Genomic DNA, 22,639 nt, shown 5'->3' on the forward strand with positions numbered 1-22,639 from the left:
TTTTTAAATTTTAAATTTTAAAACTTATATTGCAAATCAAATTATGTTACGTAAATAGTATGTGGTAAAAATATCTTTAAATAAAATTATTCAAACTTTATTAGAGACATCTCTATAGATTCCCTTTCTTTTTCAGTCCAAAGTTTGTTATAATAATTGGGACTTAGCAATTGTTGAGAATTTAGACCTCCCAAATTCACTCCTATGATTTACTTTTTGGTAAAATATGAAGAAAAACAGAGAAATAATAATAACAAGAATTTACGTTGAAACTCTAAAAAATAGGAGAAAAATCACAAGACTCAGATAATAAAATATACTATGTGAAAAATTATTACAATCACAATTTTTCTCCTCACCCTAAATGACACCCACAAAACTTCCCCACTAGCAAAACTTTAACTATCACATCTTTCATTTTTTACAAAAATGTTAATAGAGAAATTTTCTTAGAATCACAAGTTATTAATTAAGCTTATGACTTTGTGTAATTAACTAAGAAGTCAAGCACCATATTTATACGCCTTGAGGCCTGCTCTTCAATTCTCTCCCACTAATGTGGGACTCCAAAGGAGTAAACCCAACAATCTCCACTTTGCGACTTTGACTGATCCCACAGCCACGCTCCACCGCAATGAAGATCTTCATAGCTTCCGCTATCATGCTCCACCATAAAAGCATACCTACTCAGAATAAACTAATTCCAAGCATTTCAATTTCGACCCATGTCGAAAATAACATTGTTGAAAAATTATGGTGCAACTTCCACGTTTGGCTTTCCTGAAAGTTCATCAGCCATCGACATGAATTTCCATCACACACCTTGCATTAATGCCAAATCAACGCTTGTGTGCAAACTTGTGAACCCACTAACATTAACACATCCTCTATCATGGTAACTTTGAGAATCAGCGGCATGCCATGAGGATGTACATGTCCCTTTAACAGACATCGTCTTTCATGGAGAGAGACACAACGTTAGTTTCATTACTATTATCTCCATTTACTGACTTGGAGCCACTTGCCGAACCTACTCCTGCTCCTGGACAATTTTTCTTGAAGTGCCCAGATTGTCCACACCCTCAACAGACTACTTTCATCTTCATGGAGTTCTTCTTCTTCCCATTATCAGCTACTACCAATGCAAAGTTTTCAGGTGGACCATTTTTTTCACCATCTAGTCTTCTCTCTTCAAAAAAGAATTTACTAGTAACCTCTAAAAAAATTATTTTCTCCTTCCCATGTATCAAAATAGGCTTCATATGCTCATAGGAAGGTGAAAGAGACCAGATGAGCCTTAAAGCTTGATCATCATCATCAATTTTAATTCCAATAGATTCTAACTCAGAGACAATGCCATTAAGAACACTTAAATAATCTAAAATAGTCGTACCTTCACTCATCCGTAGTGTATGAAACTGCTCATTCAGGTACACCCGATTCGAGATGCCCTTCGTCTGATACAACTCTTCGAGTTTTTTTCCAGAGTTCCTTTACCGTAGATATTCCATGTACATTTACAAATACATTCTTGGTCAGGCACAGACGTATCGCACTTGCTGCTCTCAAATCCAGATACTCCCAATTTTCATTGCTCATTACAGATCTGCTCTTTGTTTCATCAGTCACGCTAGTATCACTGCTGACTTCAGAGGTTGGTCTGTCTTTCAACGCCTTGTGTAATCCTGATTGAATCAAAATATCATTGACATGAACTTGCCACAAGCCAAAAAATTTATTCTCCCATCAAATTTCTCCACCTCATATCTGATAGAATTTGAAGCCTTACTTCCTGAAATTGTTTCGATGAATTTTTACCGTAGAAATGAATAGTACTCACTAAGTAAGTTCCCAGGAAAAGTTATTATTTTCTAGACAGAACTTCAAGGTTCCCAAGAAAAATTGGAGGGTCATACTGGACCACTTAAATACCAATCTCCTAGACAGAACCTCCGTAGACTGTACGTATCCACACTACCACACCAAAACTCCACCTGCAAAAAAAAGAACCTACTGGTTCTAATACCACTTGTTGAGAATTTGGACCTCCCAAATTCGCTCTAGGATCCACTTTTTGGTGAAATATAAAGAAAAACAGAGAAATAATAATAACACAAGATTTTACGTAGAAACTCCTAAAAATTGGAGAAAAACCACCAGACCCAGAGAAGAAAATACACCATGTGAAAAATTATTATAATCACATAATTTTTCTCCTCACCCCAAATGACACCCACAAAACTTCTCCACTAGCAAAACTTTAACTCTCACCTCTTTCATTTTTTACAAAAAGGTTAATAGATGAATTTTCTTAGAGTCACAAGTTACTAATTAAGCTTATGACTTGGTATAATTAACTAAGAGGTCAAACACCCTATTTATAGGCCTTGAGACTTACTCTTCAATTCTCTCCCATCGATGTGGGACTCTAAATGAGCAAACCCAACAGTAATTTCTGGTGTTATGTACAATTCAAGTGATTAAAATGAACTTTTGAGCCTTTGCTCGCTAATTAAATTTATATTACCTAATTGGCTAATTCGATTCATCTAATTCACGTTGAATCAATTACCATTGTTAATCTCAGTTATTAATTGGTACTATATAATTTTTTGTAGGAATAATTATGTGTACTTCCGATAAAAATACATTTAACACATTTATCCTATAATACTTTAGACAAAAAAAAAATATTTTCTTACTAAAAATAGGTAGTAGAGGATGGATCATGATCTTTTTATCGTTTATTAATTTAAACACTTTTTACAATTCGAATAATAAATCTCATTGCATTAAATTTAGGAGTTCACGTTGCCTATGATTAATATTTAATTCAGTAGAACCTATATATTGTATTTATTTCTGTCAAAATTGTAGAAAATATTTGAATATAAAAATTATGCTAAGTCTGAATCTGTAGAGTATATACTCCATATGGTGACTATAATTGCACTCGACAAACCAAAATATCAAATTACCAAAAAAAAAGTGTCTATAGCATAGTTGCGTGTTTTCTTAGTAAAAGACACTTCACACCCGACAACTAATATCTTAAAGTACTATAATTTGCAAAAACTCTCACCGAGAGTTGAGTCCCATGAGGAAATTTGGATCTCCATAAATTATTTCTTTTATTAAGTAATTATTGAAGTATTTTTTAATAATATTATGAATTTTAAAAAAAATATATTTAAAAATATAAAAAAAATAAAAAGTTATTTTGATCTTATCGAGACCGTCTCGTGCTACTGCTCTATAATTTGATAAACCGCACTCTCCCTTGATACTAATAGTTAAAATTGTACTGCATTTCTTATATTTTTATTTATAATAAAAAACATGATTGATAATGTAAATTGTTAAGAGTACGTTAAGTTTACGCAAACATTTTACAAAAGGCCGGCAATTTACATGCTAACTTTATAATAATAATTAGAGAGGCTTTCTATCTTCATTAGACTGGCCCAAGTATACCGAGTAACAGGCTCGTCTAATGGCCTAATGAGTTAGAAAATTGCAGGAGCACCATACACTCACTACCATGAGATTCTACCGTCCACTGGGATTAATATAGTAACTCTTGCCAATCAAAGATATTTACCCCTAAGAAAAGAGCGAGATATTATAGCTTTGATATGTTAATCATTTCATTCTGAAAGCATATTTGAAAATTTTATGATCGAGACCTCGAGATTTGGAGAAGGATTGAACTATCCTTATTAGTGTCAATCCACTCCTATATAAAGGACCAATGTTAGCAGCTCAAGGTAATCTACTTAGACCCCTCATTGCAAGGCAATATAGATATATATCTAACTTAGGCATAAGAGGTGCATTAGGCATACCAAGTCCCCTCTTTCCTTGTCGCAAGTTAGTAGTCGAGATCAGTCAGCAGTGAAATACGTCCAAAATAGTGGCGCCATATGTGAGATCTATGTAGATTTCCTAAAAATATTTCAATGTGGTTTCCACATGCTTGCTACTACATGCTCTCATACAACCCGTGACCAGGAAACCACTTCCACAAATGTGGAAGCACGATTTATGAAGATGAAAGAACAATTAAAGAGGATTAGTATAGTGATGGAAGCCCTTAGTGAGAGAATGAGAGCCTAAGATGGAAAAACCAAGACTACAGAAAAGGCAACGTGCCAAACCACAACGAACAACTGGAAGGAGAGGCACACAGTGCAGCAGGTGGAATAAATGCCGAGGAAGCAGGAAAAAAAATGAAGATGCACGATGAATTGTGCAGTCTTGTTGATAAATATGAGGATATAGCCAGGAAGATGGGAAGCTCATCCTCAGTCGATCAGCTGCTTAACCGCACAGATTCACCCTATAGCTTAGAGGTGATGGTTGTGCCACTCCCACTAAAGTTCAAGGTCCTGTAAATAAAGTTGTATGACGGGCGCGAGATACAGTAAACCATCTAGAGAATTTCAAAACACACATGACCCTTCATGGGTTCCCTAGGGAGGTAGCATGTCGAGCTTTTCCATTGACATTGAAAGGTGTGGTGAGAGGTTGGTTCAGGGTGTTACGACCAGGATCGATTGAGATCTTCAAAGAATTGGCCAAACAGTTTCTAACGCAATTCATGACCAACAGGAGGCGAAAAAGACCCGCAGCATACCTGCTGACCATCAAGCATAAAGAAGGAGAAAGCCTAAAAGCATACCTCACTCGATTTAATAAAAAACGATTAACTACCAATGATCAAGATGAAAAAATTATAGTGGTAGCCCTTTTGGGGGGTGTATGTCCCTGAAGTCCATTCATGGCGAAGCTAGCATGGAGGAGTCTGTCAACACTAAGAGAGTTCATGGATAGGGCCGATGACTTTGTCAACGCTGAAGACACATTACAAGCCCTAATTGCACCATGGAAAGTATAGACGAAAGAAGAAGGTAGAGACCCTCAAAGGTAGAGCGAATGAAGAGCCTCAGAGAAAAATGGGTGAAGCCATCATGATAAAAGGCGAGAAAGACGAGTGCCCTCTTGAGAATGTGGTTCGAGAACCGTTCACAACAATTGAAATGTGCAGTTAGAGTGTAGGTCGCTAGATCGAACAGAAGGCAGCCGGGCGAAGAGAGGATGACATTTCTATACCTACCACCAGGATGACACCCACTGGACGAAGGATTGCTATACGATGAAAAGAACGAGGAGTTACAGCGAAGCGGTGAGTTGGAGCGCCTACTCAGGGTACAATCAGATCTGGATGAAGCCGACAGACTAGGAAAAGACTTCGTTCATAACAAACCGATGATTATACTGCTATCAAGTCATACCTTTTGAGTTGAAAAACGATAGGGCAACATATTAAAGACTTGTGAATCAAATTTTCAACAAGTAGATTGGGCAGAGTATGGAGGTATACATTGACGACCTACTAGTTAAAAGCAAAGAACCATCCTAGCACTTGGAAGACTTGTGGGAAGCCTTCGCCATGTTACGCAAGTAGAAAATGAAACTGAACCTAACCAAGTGCGCCTTTGGTGTTAACTCAGGAAAATTTCTAGGCTTCATAGTATCTGAGAGAGGGATAGAAGCCAACATAGAAAAAATCAATGCAATCATGAATATGAAGACCTCTCAAAACATTGGCAAGACCCAGAGACTGATTGGCAGGGTAGCGACATTGAATAGATTTGTGTCCAGTCCACAAATAAATGCCTACCATTTTTTAGGGTCCTACACAAAGTACACCCTTGGAATGACAACTGCAATCGGTCATCTCAAGCACTAAAGCAATGCCTATCCAGCCCACCATTGCTAAGCTAACCCGAGCAAGGGACACACTCTATGTATACCTAGCGATTTCACTCGATGTCATGTCAACAACTCTGGTCAAAGAAGAATGAGCGGTTCAGAAGCCAGTGTACTACACAAGTCACGCCCTACGGGGAGTGGAGTCGAGATACCCTTAAATGGAGATGCTAGCCTTTGCATTGGTAACAACATCTAGACAGTTGCGACTGAATTTCCAAGCTCACCCCATCAAAGTACTAATAGAAACTCCTCTAACGAGGATAGTGCAGAAACCAAATCTTGCAAACACCTAGTGGGATTGAGCTAAGCAAGTTTGACATTGATTACCTCCCAAAACACGCAACGAAAAGGCAGTCCCTAGGAGACTTTATAGCCAAATTTATTGACTTTTCTGAAGAAGTGGTGACCACACTAATCGAGAAGCCCTAGCATATCTTCATCGATGACTCAACCTACCATGCTTTGGGGGGGGGGGGGGGGGGGAGTAGGAGTCCACATAATAAGTGACTCTAAGTATGAACACCATTACATGGCAAAACTCACTTTCAAAACCACCAACAACGAAGTCGAGTACGAAGAGTTGGTAGCAGAACTTTCAATAGTTGAGGCACTGAGAGCTACTGAGGTCGAGGTAAAGGCAGACTCTTAAGTAGTCGTTAATCAGGTATTGGGAGTGTACACGACAAAAGACAAAAATTTGAAAAAGTACTTGTAGTTGACATGGGAGAAGCGTGACCAATTTTGTCACTTCAACATTCAACAAATACTGAGGGGAAGTAACAACATAGCGGAAAAAACTAGCACGAACAGTATCAGGAATGGACGAATTTGCCCTATCATGGGAAGTTGAAAGCAGAGTGATAAAAGTCCTCACTGTCGGGACCAAGGTCGCCGAGATGGGACCAGGAGAGCTAGAGTGGGCTCAAGAAGTTGTAAAGTACCTAGATACGGGAGGGCTCCCAGCAGAAAAGGAAGAGCCAATGAAGATCAAAAGAAGAGATGCACAGTTCACCCAGATCGACATAATTCTCTACAAGCGGGGCTTCTCGACCCCATTATTGAGGTGCGTCTCCCCACAAGAAGCCCAATTCGTCCTAACAGAACTACATGAAGGAGTGTGAGGGAATCACTCTGAAGGAAGAGTTTTGGCAAGAAAGGTCGTAAAGGCAGGTTACTATTGGCCCCATGCCCTCAGGGATACGAAGGAATTTGTCAAAAAATGCTTGAAGTGCCAAGCGTTCACTCCGGTATCACATTACCTACCAGAGGAGCTGATCTCCATAATGTCCTCGTGGCCATTTGCGCAATAGGGGGTTGACCTAGTAAGGCCTCTCCTACCAAGGAAAGGTAGAGTAAGTTTTGTGGTCATCGTCGTAGGCTACTTCACCAAATAGGCGGAAGCAGAATCCCTGGCAACAATTATGGCGAGAAACATATCCAAGTTTCTATGGAAGACCATCGTATGCAAGTTCAGGATCCCCAGAGCATCATCTTAGAATGATGTATAGAGCTTGAAATTCAGTTCAACTACTTTTCCCTAGGACACCCCTAGGCCAACAAACAGGTGGAAGCAACCAACAAATCCCTGCTCGGGATCCTAAAGAAGAAGTTGACGGACAAAAAAGGAAGATGGGCGATAGAGCTCCCAGACGTTCTATGGGCATACAAAACCACGGTTAAAACTCCGACAAGGGAAACCCCGTTTTCCTTTACATACGGAAACGAGCTTGTGGCCCTCCCACAAATTGGGTTGCCAAGGTACCACATCCAACATTTCAATCAAGGGCTGAAGACAGAGGGTTGAAGAGCACCTGTACCTACTAGACAAACAACGAGATGAAACTAGAACCCAAGTGGCCCTCAACAAAAGAAGAACCGAGCAATACTTCAACTGAAGAATTAAGCCCTAAACCTTCAAGGTAGGTGAATTGGTCTTAAGAGAAACCAGAATAACCACACAAGAAGAAGGAAAACCTGGCTCCCGTTGGGAAGGACCATATGTTGTGATCGCTAGCAATCGACCTGGCTCATACTGCTTAAAAGACGCCCAAGGAAAGAAACTGCCACACCCATAGAACGTTGAGCATCTAAAAAGGTACCATCCTTGATTTTGTAAGCAGCAAAGAACAATGAATAAAGTTGATTATTTTCCTCTCATACGTCTCCTAACATAAAGCACAATGCCGACCCTTACAGTAGCGATGCCAAGAAATGCATTAAGAATGTCGACGCTTGAAATGCAGAATGTGCAAACCGAAACACCCACTGTCAATTATTACAATCAATTTACACAAGAGGGAATGCCTATTTACACAAAATATGAGTCTAAAACAAAAATATGATGACGAGTATAACCAAGAAAGATAGGCGCCTTATTCGAGCAGGAGGAGCTGGAGGAGGCAAAGTTGGGAACACATTGGGCATTGTGTCCCCCCCCCCCCCCCAAAGGAATTGACATATTGGCAAGAGGCATGGTTAGGCTTGGAAGGCTCGAGGTTTAGCGTCCTCTAGTCGGTCTAAGGGTCGACCAACAAGAAAGCCCTTAACCTCTCCAAGTTAGCACCATAGTCGTAGGCAAAGGCCCTGCTGCTAACAGACTAGCCTCCAGCAGTTGAGGGGAAAGGCGAACAACCTCCTCTCCTGAAGCAACCAGGCTCAGACTCTAACTCCTTGATAAACTTATCATGAGCTTTAACCCTCCTGTCGAGGCGTAGCATGGAATCCGTCAATTCGCTTTGCCTTTTGTCCATCCCATCTCGATCCTTTTTCATCGCTGCATGTCGACTAGACAACTCCTCCAATTCACCCATTTCTTCCTCTAGGTCAAGCGCCAGGCGACAATAGGCCTCTACAGAGTTCGCCGCAACCTCAGCTAGTTCACTACAACACCACCTCACCTCCTCAAACTCCACCCCAAGACAGGACAACTGATCCTGCCTCTAAACTCTTTCCTTCTGGAGCACCCTCATCTCGAAATGATTGCAAGCAGTTTCTTTCCTCGCCCTGTCGAGTTCCTCACCAAGGACGACCAGCTTGGTCGAGGATCACCTCCAGTTTAGCCTTCTTAATCTCTAAACGCGCAACCTCCTTCCATGCCCAGAAGGTGAACATATGCATGGCCCTGACTTCATCCTCCAAGTCAGCCCATTTGTCAACAAATCCTAGTGGCCAGCTGATCCACGCCCTGCCAAAACCACTCACACTTTAGGATCCAAAACCACAAGAAAGCTAAATGCCAAACCAAACAAACAACCTACCAAGGAAAAGAAATCTCTCACCATGGCGCAAACTGAATCACCCCTCACCATGGACCCCGTTAGATTTAGGGGGCCAAGATGGACCAGCATGCTCCTCACCTTGAAGGAGGGGCCTCGAGTTGCAGAAAGACCCCAGGAGACAAGGACTAAGAGCACCCTCGGGGGCTCCGGCCCCTACCTCATAAGTAGGCAAAGTTTAACCTACTATCACAGGGTCGACAAATGGCGACTGCCCTTCACCTTGTCCCTCAGCATGGGGGAAATCCGCCAGAAGCTCATCCTCCTGGATAGGGAAAGTCGACACCTCCTCCTCAGTGATAATGGGTGAAGAAGGTCCTTCCTCACCCCCCTAAAGAGGCACTGAAGGGCAAAGAGGGAATTGAAACCCTACCCCACTTGACTCCAAGTACTTGGTTGTCACCACCGAAAATAGTCGAGGGAAGGGAACCCATAGTAGGCTCCCTTTCCCCTTCTTCCCTTTGAGAGCTCCCTTTCCCCTTCTTCCCTTTGAGAGCCAAGCTCAACCTAAGGCTCATCAGTCGAGCCTTTGATCTCAACTCTCCCAACCGAGGTCGCATCACAGTGAACATTGGTAGACTCTAGAAAACCACAAGAGAAAGTGGCATTGATGTCTACATCCTTCTTTTCATCAACCAACTCTAGATTGACTGGTGGAGTTGACGAAAAAAGCGAAGTTGGGCGACTTGGTAGATTCGAGTTCCTAAGAAAAGAACTCAAAGTCAATGGTCGTGGCCAATTTCGAGAGGGCCTACACCATCAAATCACCTAGATCGTTTGAGTATAGGAAACCTTCTCAGACATAAGACTGCCCCTTACAAGAACTTGAGCCCATCCGGTACGAACGGCAGGCGAGCAAGCAGGCTCAAAATCTACTCCGAAGATGGCGGGGCCTCACGAGGCCCAAACGCCCCCTCTGCCTCATGACAATACTGCTTTCCTTCTTTCTCTAGCGAGGCCACAATGGGCCTTTTTTGTCATGGTAAGCCTTTAGCTCCTTCGGTGGGCTATGACCGCTCACGCAAGAATGGTTGGGCATCACTAAAAATTTGTCAATGTGGGTTATCGTCAACAAGGCCTCTGTCCAAATAGATTCTTGGTTGTGCTCAACCCAAGCGTAAACTCTCTCAACATGGGCTTGCTCTACTTGAGAAAGAGTAACAGTTATTGCTTTGTCATCAGGGACTTTCCCCCAAATGGTGCAAATTGGGAACTCAACCTTTTTGGCTTCCCTACCATGGAACTCCCATCCCTAGCCATAAACAAGAAAGAATTTTTTTTGCCACTATTTGGCATTGGAATGACAGCCCTCGAATTGAGTGAGGCGATATCGAGAGCAGGAGTGAAAGCTACAAATGTTGCCTTCCAACACCCTGACCACGTGGGTAGCAAGGAGCTCTCGAGTGGTCAAGTCCGGATACCCCTCTTCGGCGGGTTCCAAAACCATTCTCCTCACATCACAGCAACACATAAGGATTTTCCAAGCGTTACAGTGAAGTTGAGCTGGCACCACCTTCAAGTAGTCGATAACGTCGCACACTGGTCAACATAAAGGAAGCTGTAACCCATGAGAGAAGGGACAGGCCATGAGGGCCACCTTCTTAGCAAAACCCTCAGTGTCAACAGTTCCTTGGGTGGAACCTCAAGAATCACCGAATCAAGGATTCCATATGAATCCCTCAACTTTCTGAGGTCAGCTGTGGTAAGAATAGATGACTAGTTATAACCTTCATAATAGTGTACATCGGGGGCAGAGGAGGACTCTGGTGCCGATAAAGACCTCCTTGGAGCGGAGGAGGAGATCCACGAGAAGAAATTCGAGAAGTGTTCTAGCAAGCCATTGATGCAAATAAGGGATTCTAGGGAAAAGAAGCTAGGGATTCAACAGAAAGCATGAACAATGAAGAAAAGGTGTAAGCAGGGGTTAAGTAGGGGTGAAAGAGGCAACAAGAATGAGGAGAAGGCTATTTATAACAAGAAACGCAACGGTTGAAATGCCCCAAGGAGAATGTAGCGGTCTGATAGGTTAATTGTTGTGTACAAATACCATGATCTAGTAACGTGACTAGGTGTAGAAGCAGAGTTGTTACAGCCTCCCTAGGCACGAAAGCATGAACAACCAATCGAAATCAATAACACGACAGGCAAGAACTATTCATAATCTTTAAGTTCACACCACGACAGTGTGGTAGGAACTTGCGAGCTAACTGGAGAGGCTTTTTATCTCCACTAGATAGGCCCAACTATACCAAGTAAGAGGCTCGTATGATGGGCCCAATGAGTTAGGAAACTGCAGGTGCACCATACACTCACTACCATGAAATCGTACCTCCCAATGGATTAATACGGTAACTGTCACCAATCAAAGATATTTACCCCTAAGCAAATAATGAGATATTTGATATGTTTATCCTTGATATATTAATCCTTTCCTTCTGAAAGCATGTCTTGAAAATTTGATGATCAAGACCCCAAGATTTGGGGAAGGATTGAACTATCCTTATCAGTGAGAATCTACCCCTATATAACGGACCAACATTAGTAGCCTAAGGTAATGTATTTAGACCCTCATTGCAAGGCAATATAGACATATCTCTGACTTAGGCATCAAAGGTGCAACAGGCACAATAGACCACCCTCATTCCTTATTGTAGGTTAGCAATCAAGGTCAATTGACGGTAAAACACGTCCAAAACAATAATATAGTCTTGAATCAACAAAAAAATAACTAAAAAATTCAACTCATAATAAAACTAAATGACACATTAGTGTGTAAAATTACTTTTATAGGATTTGTATGTAGATCAAATAATTCTCAACTATTAAAATTGGAGTAATGTTCTTCTTTATTCTAATCATTGTCATTTTCAATAACACTGGTGATGCGACACATTTCAAATAGATATAATTTGAGTAGTTAATACAAAACAAAAAGCAACTTAATATGCATCACCAAGTGTGGTAAGGATAATAATATTTAAGTGTTAGAGCTCAAGAGAATTATGCACAATGGAAAATAAGATTAAAACATATACCTCAGTTTCAATAGAAGCAGTTGTTCCACGAGTTTGCACAGCTTTCCAGTCTCCACACAATGGCTTAGTGCACTATATAGATAATCTAAAGCAACACTCAAATGCCCACAACCTATATGCTCACAACACTCAATGGTTTGCATGTTTTATTTATTTATTTATTTTGTCATATATCATTATTTTCTATCCTTGTATGGCATTTTCAACTGTTTAATTTTCCAATTTAAAAACTAAAAACTTTAAAAATAGAAATAGAAATGTTCATATTATTGAATATATTATTGCACCTTTTCCAAATGGTCATATTAAAACAAAGGAATAATCCCAATGGCACATCTTTCGGTAACATAATATAACATTTTCACTAGGCGTGCTACCTGTACCTTATGGGTCGGGGTAGCCCCCTTCCCGCCCCACGCCCCCGCATGGGCGGGGGGAGCGATTTTCCATCCCGTCATCCACCCCCAGTCTGGGGGGCAGGGTACCACGTTCGGGTACCGGGGAGCGGGGCAAATACCCCATCCGTTCGCCCCCTGCCCCCCATATAGGTCATTAGCCTAGAACATGCTTCTAGGCCCACAACGACCTAGAAATAGCTGAAATGGGCCCAAGATTGGCCCAAGACCAGGTTCTGGGCTATATTGAGCCTAGAAATTAACTAAAAAAATATAAATAACAATAAAAAAATAATTTACATTAATAAAAATAATATACTACTAAGTTGCAACCAACTACAGAAGTACTAAGTAATAAATTAATAATCATAACTAAACTTTTACAATAATACAAATTAAGAGAAAACAATTACAAAATTATAAACATATAAGGAACATTGTAGCAACATTACAAATAAGTGAATCACTAAATACAACTATACAAATAAGTGAGTTTTTTGACATTTGGGGTGGCCATGGGTGGAAAAGACATATAATTAATGCCGCCTGCTGTGAGACTATGAGATCATAAAATCTAAAACATTAACAATTTAATAGGAAAATAAAATATAAATTAAAATTAAAATTACAAACATATATTAGAAATGAAAAAATTACAAACTAAAATCTGACTAACTAAGATGAGATGAGGATTAAGATGAGAATAGATCATTTGGTCCTTGGGCTTGGGACTAGGTTTAAGCATATGACAGTAAGATTACAAAAGTTAAAAAAATAAAAGAAAAACAATTAGATACCAAAAATTATATAAATACAAAAAATAATTAAGAGACAATACTAATTGTACAAATCTATGGCAAATGGAAATGGTGGGTCCAATACCACGAAGTCAAACTGCAGCGGAGGTAGATGTCATCTCATGTATTGCTACAACAATTAAATTTGGAATTAATACCGATGAAATGAATATAAATAAATCAAAATAATAAAATGAAACCAAAAATTACCAGATACAGACCGATCACCACCCTCCTCCTCGTCGGTCTCCTTAAAGTCCGAAACATGAATTCTATCCAGTTGATCAACTTCTGTGTGCAAATCAATGCCTCAACAGTAGTAGTAGACGATGAACTCCAGAATGGATCCAATATGAGCCCTCCGGTACTAAAGGCCGACTCTGAGGTAACGGTACTAATAAGGATGACCAAAATACTACGGGTTATCTCTCCAAGGATGAGATATTTCACGATATTGATCTTCTACCATACTAATATATTAAAGTCTCGTGTATATGGGTGAAGATCCATTCCCAAATATCTGTCTACCTCCAACTGAGCCTTCGTAGATTGATGGACTAATAGGGGGTTCTGCTCCAACCTCTCACCCCATGCCAACCTATGCATTTTTCTCGCCCTAACTTTTGGAGAAGGCGGGGGATAGGTGTAGATGTAGGTGCATTACCACCCCTGATCACGGTACACTCATCAAACAATTTACCAAGGGCTTCTCTAACCATTGTCTCAATAAGATTAGCTCGTGTTCTTGTGTACAAGTCTCAAACTATATATCATGCTATCAATCTTATAGTGGGGGTCAAGAGCAACAACCACATATAACAAAATAATTAGCCTACTCAAATCTTCCCAATACTTGTCATATTTGACCCTTATCATCAATGTCATCTCTTGCATCCTAATATGGTCACTCTTATACATTTCATCCAATTCTTCTTTCACCTTACAGATTTGCTGACAGAAATCATTTGATGTAGAGTACAAAAAACCAAATAGCCTTAATGGACCTCGCAGAAAAGCCTAAAAAATTCTACAAAAGTTTCAACAACCTCCCAACCATCAGTAATAGGGAAGCTTAGTCTTTTGTACTCATCAAAATATTTGACATATTAAATGTATTCATCACCCAATAATGCAAAGGCCGTCTTATATTCTTGGGCAGCTTCCAACATCAAGAAAGTTGAGTTCCATCTTATAGAAACATCATTACAAATGCCCTTCTTGAATGTTATGCCTGTATTCTTACTGTAGCCTTGAATTTCTCCAATCTAGCAGGAGAATATCTCACAAATCTTACGGCTGTTATGGCCCGTACAACCGAGTCATCAAGATCTTTCAAACCATCTATGACGATCAAATTCAGAATATGTACAGCACATCTAATATGCAAACAGTCACCACCTAAGATTATCTTATCTACCTCTTTAAGATAGGTCTAAAGACGAGACATTATCAACTATAATTATCAAAACCAGTGCCAACCCCAACTCCTTTATTGTGGCCTCTAAGAACTCCCTAACCATCTCACCCTTGTGATCGAAAATTTAACAAAAATTTACAATTGTTTTGTGTAGTGTCCAATCACAATCAATAAAATGCATAGTTTAAGACATGTAATTATAATTTTGGATGGATTTTTTTTTTATATATTTTTTAAAAAAATCTCTCTTTTTTGTAATGTTTTTTAATATCATTTGTCATTGTGTGGCGAGAAGGAAGATTAAATCAAGGTTCTAAGTAGTTAGAATATTCTTGGAATCCTCTTCCCTTCACAAACTGAAAATGTAGCTCGTCCATAATCACTAAACAAGCTAACTTTCTTATACACTCATCGGGATCATAATTATACCTCTTCAACATTGAACCCTCACAACTCCCATCATCCATTTTTTTAATCCAATCTGTAGTCTAAATTGACTATTTTCTTGTAAATATTTTAATATTGGATTGTTCTTGCATTGTTTGTCTAAGTAAACCTTTAACTATAATTTATTTTATTTTATAAAATTTATACCATAAGAATTTCTTAGTCAAAACTATTTGGTTGAATAGTTAAATAGTTAAAGTTTCTTTTTATAAAATTTAATTTTTTTATTAATCAAAGTATAAGATTTAGAATTTTCAAAAAAAAAAAAAATTGAGCTCAAGTTGTTTATTTATTTATAGTCAAGCTCGAGTTGAATTCGAACAAACTTAATGGTTAACAAGTCGAACTCAAACTAGGATATTCGAGTAAACATGTTAATCGAGCTCGAGTACTCTTATTCAAATTCGACTTGACTCGGTTTGTTTGTAGTCCTAGAATTGTACAAGATCATGGCAAAAATTTTGACAGATAGACTCAAGCTTGTTGTCCCTAATATCATCTTACCAACTCATAGTGCCTTTGTGTGTATAAAGCTCCAACTCCCACTAGTGATTTGACAGAGACTAAAATGTTAAAACATGCAAACAAGGTTATATACTCTGCTTATGATAGATAATATGCAACGCACCTAGCATATTTATAGTCGTATGCAATAATCGCAACAGATTTTTTTTTGTTCAATCATAAGTTGCACCAAAATAGACCAAATCCCAAAATACTTTCCATAACATTAATGCATAAGTTGTATCAACATCCATCAAAACATAACCTTAAATTAAAAGAAACATGGTACTCCTTAATTACAATTAACTATAGGTTGAGACACTCACGTAGCTCAGTATCAGTAGTAAAATAACTTTAAAAAATTGGAGGATAGTCTCCATTAGGTCCTCCAGACTTAGCCTCTCACTAATTGATCTAGTCGAGGCTGGTTCATCTGTCTTCATGGCAACTTGGTACAGCTTCTACCATTCTAGGTGAAAATGATAGTTAGGACTACTACAATGAGATTTTATAAATCTTAGCAAGTTATGAAACTAATCTACCATCAATTTACAAAGCATACATTATAATAAACATGATGTGTTGCATGATTGACATGAGTTTGCTTTTACAAGAAAAATAACATCATCAATATCAGAGTTTCATACTTCATAACATGCTTGCTTTCGTAAAATGTTTCGTTCATTCTTTCTTGTTCTTACAGAAAGGTGGATGCCTCACGGTTCCCCATGTACCGTATGCTCCTACTAGTTATCACACCAAATCATAGGTCCTTAGACGAGTTGTGAATACGTCATCAGAGTATTTCCTCATTGTAGTTTGAATTAACCATTACCGTGAGTCTTAGCGGCACCCATCAAAGTTAGGTGCCTTTTGCTTCGTTCTGGAATTCTTTTGACCCCATTAGAAACCCATTGGCAGTTTTTTTTTTGTCAAACTAAAGCGTTTCACTCCATTTTATACACTCTAAAGTGGACAAGGGAGTTCTACTAGGATAATCCTCCATCCTAGTATTGGGTTCGTGACAAAACTAAATTTCATGCTTAACTCAAAATTCATGATAGACACTCATGCTTCATGACAAATATTTATACTTTATGACAGATATTCTTGCTTCATAACATATGGAAACATTGTATAACATAAATATTTTGGATATTGATGAGAATTAAAATGACATGTGTATCGCTAATATGGTATTTATTATTTAGCATACTAACATATACCAAGAGAAAGTTAGATGCTAACTTACCAAAGTCCTTAAGTTCTATTTATTGTCGTGGGCTGAAATAAGAGATACACTAAGGTTAGTAATCATGTTATCAAAGGAAATTTCAGAATCTAACACTCTTAGAGTACTATTTGCAAATTTGCCCCTTAACTGTTCATAATTTACAAATAAGCCCCTAAACACTCAATAATTACAATCCGACCCCAAACTTCACAAACCCTACATATTTCCTATTCTAAAATCATATTTGAACTTCAAATTTAATTAATATGCAACTACTACAAGAAATCCACCAAAATTGAAACACATAAAATCTCATATTTCACTAAGTGTGATTTAGGCCAAATTGCATACTAATGGTGACTTAACTGGATTTTAGAACTTAATCAACTTCTAAATCTGAACTTAGGAACTTGCACACTCACAGCACTAAACATCATAACCGAACACTAGCATGATGTGCCCTACCTTTCTCTTACAAATTAACACAAAGAACTTAATAGATCACAAATTCTAGTTATTAACATGCTAAGTACTTATTTCTAGATGGTATTTGACAACACTAAGCAACTAATTCATGATATCAGAGAGATAAAATTCAAACTATGCCACAATCCTAAAAACCGAAATATTCATTTCATTCACTCTTGAGTTTTTTACTAAATCTTTATGTAGCTTGTTGATTTTCTTGAAATAACTCACCCATGATCATCATAATCAAGCTTTAGTTAGGTCTTAGCACAATTTTAACTATATCATTACCAAGTTTCAAGATTAACTCAAGCAAATGCCTAAGAACCTCAAAGCTTGCATCGAAATCTTGCATCCATGAATATACATCGCATCCTCAACTTAAACTCAAGTTTCATGATTCAAATCAAAGCTTAAGACACTAATCTAGCTTCCTTTGAAAAGGATTTAGAAGATCTATTCATCGAAACGAAACTTTAGAGTTCAAAAGGACCAATTCTCAAGGAAAGCTCACACTAATTTTCGGCTCCATTAACCCTAATTGGTTCATGTGACTATTGAGTGAGAGCACTTGTTTTATAAGCTCAAACCGAGATTGGACTCACCATACAAGTCACCAAACTTCATCAAAACCGAATCTAATAAGCAAATCCTAACACTATATGGCACTTCAAGTTAAAACTCCAAAACATCATACAATCATTCTAGCTGAATTGAGTATATCCCAACATCAACAAGATCAACCATTTCACTTAAAGAAAATCAATCTAACATACATGCTAACATGTTCTTAACTTGAGTATCAAAATAGAAGAAGAAAATATCAGGAAAAAGGACTTACTAAGACTAGCACATGGAAAAAATTTGCACCCTTCTACACACTCTCTTTCTCGTTCGGCTACTTGTGCTAGGTTTGATGTGCAAGTTTGTGTACAAGTGAGAGGGAGTAATGGTGGACTTATGAACAAAAGAAACTGAGGTGAGAGGGAGTGAGTTTCGGTAAGGTAAGGCATGGGCCGAAATGCTCTTGCTTGTGAAGTTGGATGAGTGATTTGGTGTAAGAGATTTGAAGTGACCGAATAGCATGAGGGGATGGGGTCGGTTAGCTTTAGTCAGGAGGTGGCTTTGGTGGTTGAAAAGTTGGTACGCAGCAAGGCATGGGATAACTTGCTTATAAAATGAGCTAAGTTTGTGTTGTGAAAGAAAGGACAAACTTAGTGAGTGTAGGGGCATGCATCCGATGGCTATGTTGCTTGGTTTTGGAGTTTGAAATTCAAACCAAAAGAGAGGGGGTTGGCAAGTGGAAAACTACTAGTGGTTTGAAAACATAAAAACAAACTAAAATAAGTCAATGACTCATTAAGAAACTAATTATAATGTAAACATACTTAATATAAGATTTTTCATAAAATATTTCATGCTGAGAACTTAAAATCATGATCATTCGTATGTATGATTATGTCATGCATGACTTCTTTTTAAATTATCTCATTTATCATACGTATCATACTAGTCCACAAACTTAACCCTGTGTGCAAGGTTATGCGTGGTTGTAAGGGGAGCTGCTAATAGTATTTTAGCATACTATGGTGGACCACTCTTAGGTTCGTGGCATGCACGTCTGCCCATAAATTGTATTAGTACTATGCATCTGAATGACCATCTAATTAACTGTTATGAGCTTATCTTACACTTGATCTTATGAAAGCTTACGTATCTTATACAACGTAAGATGCATGAGATGCATAATACATACATAACTATAATATGGGGAATGAAACATGATGAATTATGTATTTGCAAATATCATGACATGCATGGTACACTGACTTCCAAAGAATTGACTTTAATAATAATATATATAACTAGCTAATGTATACTAATTCTATTTATAATCGAGCTACTTATCTTGTAATGTTGATTCCTAAAATTTTCAACATGAAATTGATCACGTGAACTAGAAAGAGAGAGAAAATGTGAGGGATGTTGTGAGAGGAATGAGACAGTCAGCTATTGGCATGGTGAATGTGGAACACACACGATGTTGGACTGTATATCTTGGGTTCAGCCGCTGCACTTATGGAGGTTTATGGTTTTTTTTTTCAAATAACACATGGAATAGAGATATTTATAGAGATATTTGGTAGAGGGTGCCAATGAGTTTGAGTTGGACTCGGTTAATACATGTAGTGATACTAATCTGCTGAACACTCAGTCGCGATCATCTAAGAAGAGAGTTTGAATTTGAAAACATGATCTAATAGTTCATCTAATGTAGGATTGACAGTGATTGAGACTGCGTTGAAGACTTTAATCAGTGATGATTTAAAATTGAAATAAATTTCTAATCGTCGATCTTTAAATTCTAAAATGTGTCTAACTTTTTCAAAAAATAATAAATGGGATTTGACCTAGTTATTGAGCCTAATTAAAACTCTTAATCAACCTCAATAATTTATGGCTCGTGGGCTAATCTAATATGGCTCACTAAATATAATTTAGGCCCAATAAAAGTTATCAATATTCCAACCTTAGAATTATTAGTCCGGGTCGTTACACTTTTGTAAGAAAAGCATGGTCACTCATCCTTCTTACACATATGTACTAAGCTTGATATGTGTAAATGAGGTCCAAATGGAGGGTGGTTGTAACATTCCGTATTTTAGTTTATTTCTAATGAAGGATTATTTTTAATAATTCAAAAATTTATTCTCTTGTTTTAAAATTGTCAGATTTTTAGTAGGTTTATTTTTATGATTTTTAATTTTTAAAAATTAAATTTGATATGTTTCCTTAATATTAATTATTGTATATGCATTTAAAGTGTTCTTTATTTTAAATTAATTTATTGTGGGATTTAATTATTTTTCTTCATTTTATCTTTACGTTTAAATTATTTTAATTGACTTGCTGTTTTGAAATCTTTTTCGTTTGATCATTTTTGTGACCCAAAATGTGAGGATTGTACCTCATTTCTTTCCCTCCATTTTTTATTTTCATTTTTATTTTCTCCTTCTCTTTTCTTTCTTCTTCATTTTCTTTTTTCTCCTCTCTCTCTTCCACGCGCGAAGGCCTCTCCTCTCTCTCTTCCGCACGCGAAGGCCTCTCCTCTCTCTCTCCCCCTGCGTTTCTCCTTCTCTCCCAGCTCGCCGCCGCAGCGCCGCCATGTCTGACACCGCCCCTCCCATTAGCTTCCCCACTAGCTGGCGACCACCCCCTTCAATCTAAGCCTCACTCGTGCCGCCGTTTGTCCCCACGCCCAACGCGAAGCCGCGACCTTCTCTTCACTCCAGCGCCGCCGTCGTGCCACCTCCGGCCACCATTTCTTCACCACTTCATCCTCGACCTCCTAGCAACCCAATGCACCCATCCTTAGCCCCGATCTACCGCCGGTGAAGCCCATCTATCTCCTTCTCCATTTTGGGCTTTGTGGTCTTCGACCGCCCTCTACGCCGCCACCCACGGCCAACCACCACCACCATTAGCTTCACCGACATCCCTAAACCTTACCCTATCAATTTCGGGTCTTGGTTTGTCCCTATTCAAAAGTGGGTTTTTGAAACTCACGGCCATAGTGTATTTTGCATAGTTACGTTGCTGAGCTGCCACTTCTTGCACCTCCGCGATCCTTCGGAAATTATTATCTAGCGCTGTAAGTATTTTTCCAAAGAACTTTCGTGAATTAAATGTATTTTTGCACTAACTCATTTTACTGTGAACTGGTTAGTTATACCGGACTGAGTCCGAGGAGTAAGGGGGTCGGATGGATTGAAGACGGAGTTGTTTGTGTGTTTGGCTTGTGTTGTGAGTTGTTGGTTGTTGGTTAAGGCGTCGTTTCATGTACATGACATATTTGCACGCATGATCATGTTTGTAAACTGGGTTTTCGTGTAATTGCATTCATGTTCATGTGTTTATTGAAAATTATATTTTCATGTGATAAAAAGGAAAGAGACTGTAGGGATGGTGGTAATCAGGGATGGTGGTAGAGTCCCGCTTGTGATTCCCGCCTACTGTGCACGCGGTAGGAATGGTGGTTGTGTCCCACCTGTGATTCCCGCCTACGGTGCACGCGGTAGGGATGGTGGTAAGCAGGGATGGTGGTATAGTCCCGCTTGTGAATCTCACCTACAGTGCTCTGATAAGTACTCATTGTGTGGAAAGGAACTGTAGGGATGGTGGTAAGCAGGGATAGTGGTAGAATCCCGCATGTGATTCCCACCTACAATGCACGCAGTAGGGATGGTGGTAAGCAAGGATGGTGGTTGTATCTCGCCTGTAATTCCCGCCTACGGTGCACGCGGTAGGGATGGTGGTATAGTCCAGCCTGGGATTCCCGCCTACAGTGTCCGATAAATGGTTGGTTTTTGTATGAATCATTTTCTGGGAAAATGATGTTTTATTGATTTGGGTCATTTTCTGGGAAAATGAAGGATTATTTTTTTGGGCCAAAATTGAATTTTGGCGTGTGTTGAAAAATATCCATTTTTGGGAAAATGATATTTGGGTTTTATGTATATTTCATTATATGCACGCATATTGGTTGCATTAATATGTTTTTATCTCATGGTTATTTGGATTATTACTTACCTGCGGTACCGTTCTATGGTAACACAGATTTTGATGCAGAGGAGGATGAGGGTGAGCCTGAGGATTCAGCTCCACCCGAGGAGTGATTGGGATCACTCGTATTTGATTTGAGACTTGTATTATATTTTATTTGGGATGACTATATAACTCTTTTAATCATTTTACTTATGTTAGTTTGTATAAAAATTATGGTACTTAGTTGACTTATTTATATTTATCATCTGCGTTGCTTATTGTATACTATTGTCTGTACACACACTTGGCACTATCGTTGGGATGCGTGACCGTGTTGTCACCATCCTGGCGTCTCGATTCCCGTATTTCCTTACATGGGGGTCGGGGCCGCCACAGGTGGTATCAAAACAGTTCGAATCTGGATAAAACCACATGTCCCTTAGGTGAGGTACGAGAAATTTTAAAGATTGTAAATTGAAATTACTTAATTTAAAGTATGTTTTTTTTTATTGGTTTTATTTATTTTATTGTATACCACTTGTTTGTTTATTTTATTGTATTTTATTTTATATTATTTGTTTTATTTTATGGTAGGTATTTTTATTTGTTTTAATTATTTTTTTGTGTACTACTTCATTTGTTTTATTTATTTTGTCGTCTGTTATTTATTTATGGAATTTTATTTTATTTTATTTTGTTTGGTTTGGTTTTGTTTTGTTTGGACTTGAAAAGTGGGTTAAAGATTGT

The sequence above is a fragment of the Juglans microcarpa x Juglans regia genome, chromosome 3D (assembly GCF_004785595.1).
Source record: "Juglans microcarpa x Juglans regia isolate MS1-56 chromosome 3D, Jm3101_v1.0, whole genome shotgun sequence".
Classification (NCBI taxonomy): domain Eukaryota; kingdom Viridiplantae; phylum Streptophyta; class Magnoliopsida; order Fagales; family Juglandaceae; genus Juglans; species Juglans microcarpa x Juglans regia.